The sequence below is a fragment of the Dioscorea cayenensis genome, chromosome 5 (assembly GCF_009730915.1).
Source record: "Dioscorea cayenensis subsp. rotundata cultivar TDr96_F1 chromosome 5, TDr96_F1_v2_PseudoChromosome.rev07_lg8_w22 25.fasta, whole genome shotgun sequence".
NCBI classification, from domain to species: Eukaryota; Viridiplantae; Streptophyta; class Magnoliopsida; order Dioscoreales; family Dioscoreaceae; genus Dioscorea; species Dioscorea cayenensis.
Genome location: NC_052475.1, coordinates 8,263,112 through 8,269,503, shown reverse-complemented (window position 1 = coordinate 8,269,503; position 6,392 = coordinate 8,263,112).

The following is a 6,392-nucleotide window of genomic DNA, read 5'->3' as shown; positions in this document are numbered from 1 at the left end:
GAATGCACTGAATATATTAGCATAACTGGTGTAGTTGTGCATAATCCCAATGAATGTCTTCGTCCTAATTTTTGTATTAGCCCAATTGGGGCCAAGTATCATTTCCACTAACGGAGAAACTAGGACCAATTTTAGTGGGATGCATGATCTAAAAAACCATACCGGATTGGTCAGTTAGACTAATTCAACTTGGAACTAGTCATCAATCGTGTCCAATAACATCTATAGAACCGATATTTTTCTAAACGGAGGTTGAACCGTCTTTGGATTGAGAACCACTGAACCGGTTAGACCAAACCAGTTGAACATGGGTTTCAATTCAACCTGTTTGAATGCGAGTTTAGTCTTTAACATGATTAGATCTAACAAGAGTCCCTCTTCTTCACAATAATCCTCAACTCAAACATAATACAAGTAGCTAAAAACAGGAGAAAGTCACCCTACTTTTCGCTTTTCCATACCCTAGATTTTTATAATTTCAAAGTTTTTTCTTCGATTATGATGAGTTCTTGATTTTTTTCTCGCTCATGAGATTGAATATTTTATTGTTTCAATTGATTCTTCGTTTTGCTTAATGTCTTATTTTATTTTATTTTTATCTTTTTCACGTGATTAGCGTGTTTTATATGTTATTTTGTTTTAATTGGTTAAATGGGCTTGATAATGTTGTGAAACAGGTGGAGTTTTTTAATTAGTGATCCATTGAGGATGCTTTTCTGAATGCGATTTTGAAATCTTTTTGGATAAGTGTTATGTTTTACAATTGTAGGTTTCATGTTATCAAAGAATTTCACCGGATATTTAGGTTTTATTATGTCTAGCTAGAATCTAGTCTTTTGCTAAGAAACTTTAGTTTGTGGTGTAGAAATTTGGAGAGAAAGAAATGGCCCCTAGAATTTGAGTTTAAAAAATAAAGTAAACTTCATGTCTTTTAACATTAATTTAAAATTTTTCTTCACTACTTACCTTAATTAAATATTAGTTTCTTATATATATTACATTCATTTCTTGATTAGTGGAAGATTTCTTTGGCCAATTTAGTTATTATAAAATAACATATAAAACTTGCATAGATTTGGCAGTGTTGTTATGAGTGCAACAATTGATCCTTGGCCATGCATAAAGGTTCAGGTTAAAACCTTTTCTAATGCCATTATATTAAATTTATCTTCATTTTATCATATTAGATTATTCTTTTTTCTATTGTTTTGGTTTACATTTTTGCTATTTCAAAATTTTCTTTAATTGATTTTTTACTTGTTTAATTTGTATAAGTTTGACTTTAGAAGTTAAAATTTGGGAATGGAAAAAACTAATGGCAGCTCAGCACCAGCAAGTGCAACAATATCATCAGCTTTGGCAACACATTCAAAATTCATTTGGACTTATATCATAGAACAAAAATGTTCATTTGTAAATATTGAAAAGTGGAGATATTTATAGAATGAAAATATATCTTGCTAGCCAAAGAGGTGATGTAGGGCCATGTAAGAAAGGTCTTGCAAATGTTCATTATAGATTGCAAGAAAGTTTAAGAGAATTTCAAGAACAAAAAATTGCTAATGAACGGGGAGCAATGAATCCATTTAAATATGATTGAAGGTTAGGATACTAAAACTCTTCAAGATAGTAGATCTAATTATTTATCAAGACAAAAGAGAAAAGCTAGGATTATATTTTATTTCCCTAGTAATAGCAAATTTAGATCACAACCCACTATCAAGGTGGTATGGCATGAAGTGTATTTAGCTATTGCCCTAAGAAGCTTGTATGCTGCTAATAAATGTTGTAAATTCATTTAATCAATTTTATTAATTGATTTAATTCTAGTATTTTTTTACTTTGATATAAGTTTTGGGGCTTTGTATACCTATTTGGGTTCTCACCCTATGGACGTGTGGTTATTTGTGGCACTTCGGATCTATGGGGCTTGGTTTAGGGCATGACACTCAAGGATATTGAAAAGGCGTAAACATCCAAAATTGTCTATCAAAATTGATATATTTACTAAAATGTCCTAATAATATAAGAATAAACAGGTTAGATTGTAATTTCCTTAAAACACCCTAAAACTTCCAAATTTAAAAATAAATCCTTTGGTTTTTTAATTATACATATGCGACTACCATTGTAACGACACGTATTATATAATGGACATTGTAATAGTAATAAAAATTTGTGAAATTATCAGCAGGAGATAATTCAAAACTTCATAAATAATTTTTATAACAAATTAGTCTTTTGCAATAATAAAGCCGTTTTTTATTATGCATAAATTTTATTATTTATTAAAAGAATTAACATGTCAACATAAATAAATAAATAATATTTACTCACTATATTATATATTTATTTGTAAGAGATTAATATCCCTCACAAAAAAACTATAACCTCTAGCAATAGGTTTATAATATTAAGAATAATACTTATTTGGCACAGAAATAAACACTTTAAAAAAAAAAAAAATCTAAAAATATTTTTATATTAAAGAAAAAGAATGATATTCTCCCATAGAAATCTAGTGAATAATATTCTACAGTACTACTGAGTCAAAAATTTAATTTTGGATTTGTTATTCATTATTTATTAATAGGAGAAGAGTTTAAATAATTCAGAGAAGTCTCATTTATAATTGTTCTTTGTTAATTTAACGAAATCCTGTTCCTTCTCACACATAGAAGGTTTTTGTTTCTTGTCCTTTTCTTTCTGATGGGTTTGGCAGTTGATTCATGGAGAACCAGCCCAGAAAGTTCTCCTCAATAATGTGGGGCATCTTTAACTCTTGATTGAGCAAAGCTCGGTAAGCATTTAATTATTAAACGCTTAATTAAATGCTCTATTAAGAGCGTGCAGTGGACACCAAGTAAGCGGTTAAATTATGGGACCCACTTATGTTTTTAAAAGAAAAGAGCCGGGTCCACCCACATTTTCTCATGATTTATTTATAAAAATTCTTATATATTTTAAATAGGGAAAATTACTGTTCATCCATCATGAATTTCAAAAATTTCTCAACAGCCCCTCCAATTTTTACACACCTCGGACAACCCTTCAGTTTTAATTTAAATTCCCTTTTACCCCCTCCCGGTCACTTCAAATGGGTTAAGTTTATGAATTTTCATTTTTGCCCTTGTAAATGGTGAGAAAAAAACCGCCCAATCACATCATCTATTGCACTTTATGGAATTTTTTACTTCATGTTTGTTTTTTTTTCAGGTAAAGTTTAGAAGGCCGAGCACATCATCCTCTTCTTCATCTTCTTCTTCTTCTCATTTGGTTTGTTCAATTTGAGTTCTGCCGGTTTCCTGATAAGGTGAGAATTTCTTCATTGCTCTCTCTCTGATCATTCTGGGGGAGGGAGAGAGTAACACAATTTATAAAAATGAAGGTTTATTATGGAGAGTTTTTGTGGTATTGATAGATACAACGGGGAGGGAAGAGTGCTAATGTTCACGGCGCTGACTTCTTGAGAATCGGTGTTAGCTGAGATATATGAGCGATGGGGTATCGATGTTTCCCGTGTGAAGGTGAAGTTTATCACATCCGATGGATATAAAACGGTTTGTCCAATAGAAAACGAGGTTGACTTCCAGCGGATGTACCATTGTCGAATCCTACTGAAAACGAGTTCCTTTCGTTGTAAAGTTCTTCTCTTTTATGTTTATCTAGTTGTATAAGTTATTTATTGTTTAACTATGCATGTCTTTGTTTAAATATATTACGTTTCTATTTAAACATTGACTTCTTCGTTTAATTTATTCGTCTCGGTTTAAATATTTGTCATAACGTTTAAATATTTTATGTAACGTTTAAATTTTTAATTTATCATTTAAACACTTTATGTCTCTGCTTAAAATATTGATCTTTTTCGTTTAAACTGAAGTGTTGGTAGGAATTCGGATTCTGCGAGCGCTCCGGTCCCACCTCATGACGACCCTGACGGTGTGGGATGCCTTCCTTCCTCGTTAGATCAATCTGAAGTGTTGTCGTTGGAATTCAGAAGATCAAGGACCGGCCCTTGTACAAGATAGCAAGTTTATGGTATCCCGTGCACAAGAATTAATGACGCCATTAAATTTTCTAAAATTTAACTTAAATTTTTCTCGTTATCAGTCAAGCTCGGTCCCCCGTGCTTTTTCCTTTTTTTCGGATCTGAAGCGTCAATCGGCTTGTGGACTTCACCATAAATGAGAAGGAAAACCCCTTCCCCTGGACACCCCCTGCTCCTCCTCCTCTGCTTTTTCTCAGATGAGTTTCTTTTTTATGTATCCAGGATATTTGCTTCAGTCAGACCACATTTTTGAGATCAACTCTATCTTAAAGGATGTGTCATGGTCATCCTCTTTTGGAGAATCAATCAGCCGCAATCACGCAACAAGTTAAACTATCTTTTCCTGTTCAAGTCAGAAATCCCACGTAATTGCCTGAATGCGGAGGATTCTCTAGTTGAGGATGACGGGCAAGCAATTAAGCGGGCATTTCGACTTGGTCAGGAAAAGAGAGTTTTCACTTATTGCTTGATTGCGGAGGATTCTCCAGAGGAGGATGACCATGACACATCCTTTAAAACAGAGTTGATATTTATCACTTGAGAATTGTTCTTATCCTTTAAAAGCTTTTCCTTAATGTGCAAACATCATTATCTGTGTTTAACTATCTGGCTCTTCGCTTAATTTATAATATCACCGTTTAAATATAATTTTTTCTATTTAAGTGTTCGTGTTCTACATTGTATAGGTTCAAGTTGATGCGCATGTTATGCAACCGCCATAAGCAAGCGAACAAATGGGAGACCAACTTATGCCCAAATATACATTCGAAGGTAGAGATACTTGTTGAGGAAAGCCGAAATCTTCATGTTGGTCGTTGTGTCGATGATCTTAATAGACGAAAGAGGATCGAGTCGCAAGTGTCCGAGGTCGGACTAGGCATTGTAAATGAACAAATATTTTAAAAGAAACAAACTTATTTAAGTGTCAACTTTTGATATTTAAACAGAGACATTCTCTCTTAACGTTTTACTTAAATATTTTGAGAAACAAAAAGGGCATTGTAAATAAACAAAAAGTTAAACAAAAACATTTAGTATTTAAACAGAGAAAAAGGTATTTAAACCAAAACAACGATATTTAAATAGTGAGACAATGTTGTTTAAACAGAGAAACTTAGAAATTAAACAATGAAAATGATATTTAAACAAAATCAATTATATTTAAATGAGTTACAATGTTATTTATACGGTAATTCTGTTTTACATAATTACACATTAATCTTTTTTCACCCCGGTCGAGGAATCCCCTTTCTCAGTGATGCCGGCTGCGCTCCCTTCCTTAAATATGCGGGTAACATATTTTAAGCGCCAGTAAGGGACGTCCGCTTGCTGTAGCCGTAGCTTTACACTGTGAGTAGTTGTTTGATAAACCGCATGACATAAACGGCGCAGTCGACACTTCCTCATTTTTACCTTCGGGTATCAGTGTCGTGAATAAAGGGGATGTTGCCGTCGGGGGAGGGGGTGTTATTAAGTGAACGGCGTTGAGGGCGCATTCAATTTAAACAATAACAAATAGTTTTAAAAAATTAACTTAAATATTTAAACGATTTACATATGTGTTTAAATGATATCCAAAATATTTAAATAGTGAACCGATAATTTAAACAGTAAATTACATTTTTTAAACATAAAAGTTTGAAATTTAAACAGAGACTCATGATTTATTACCTCCTTTCCTTTGAGCGATGACAATATGGCTTCTATCGTCGCTTACTTTCTTCCCGGCGCATCTCTCTTGCACTCGAGCAACCGCTTGTAGGACGTCCTCCATCAGCCACTTGTGCGTTGCTTGCACCCATGCATATCGTCCCATGACAGGTAGGTCATCGATATAGTCAACTATCCAGTTCGGAACCAAGCAGGATGTGTTTGGGAAGAGGATTGTACCCATGAGGTACACCATCATGAGATTAACAAATTTTTCTTCTTCTCTCTTCTGCTGAACAAGCTGCTCAAGTGTTCTCTTGATGAAGTCTCTGTGTCTCTTGTAGGTTTTGGAAAAATATCTATCTTCAACACAATGTTAGTGAAAGCATTCAATTTAAACAATAACAAATATATTTAAATAGTTAACTCCAAAATATTTAAACGGTTTACATATGTGTTTAAACGATATCCAAAATATTTAAACAGTGAACCGACAATTTAAACATTAAATCACATTTTTTAAACATAAAAATTTAAAATTTAAACAGAGACTCATGATTTATTCTCTCCTTTCCTTCGAGCGATGACAATATGGCTTCTATCGTCGCTTGCTTTCTTCCCGGTGCATCTCGCTTGCACTCGAGCTGCCGCTTGTGGGAATTCCTCCATCAGCCACTTGTGCGTTGCTTGC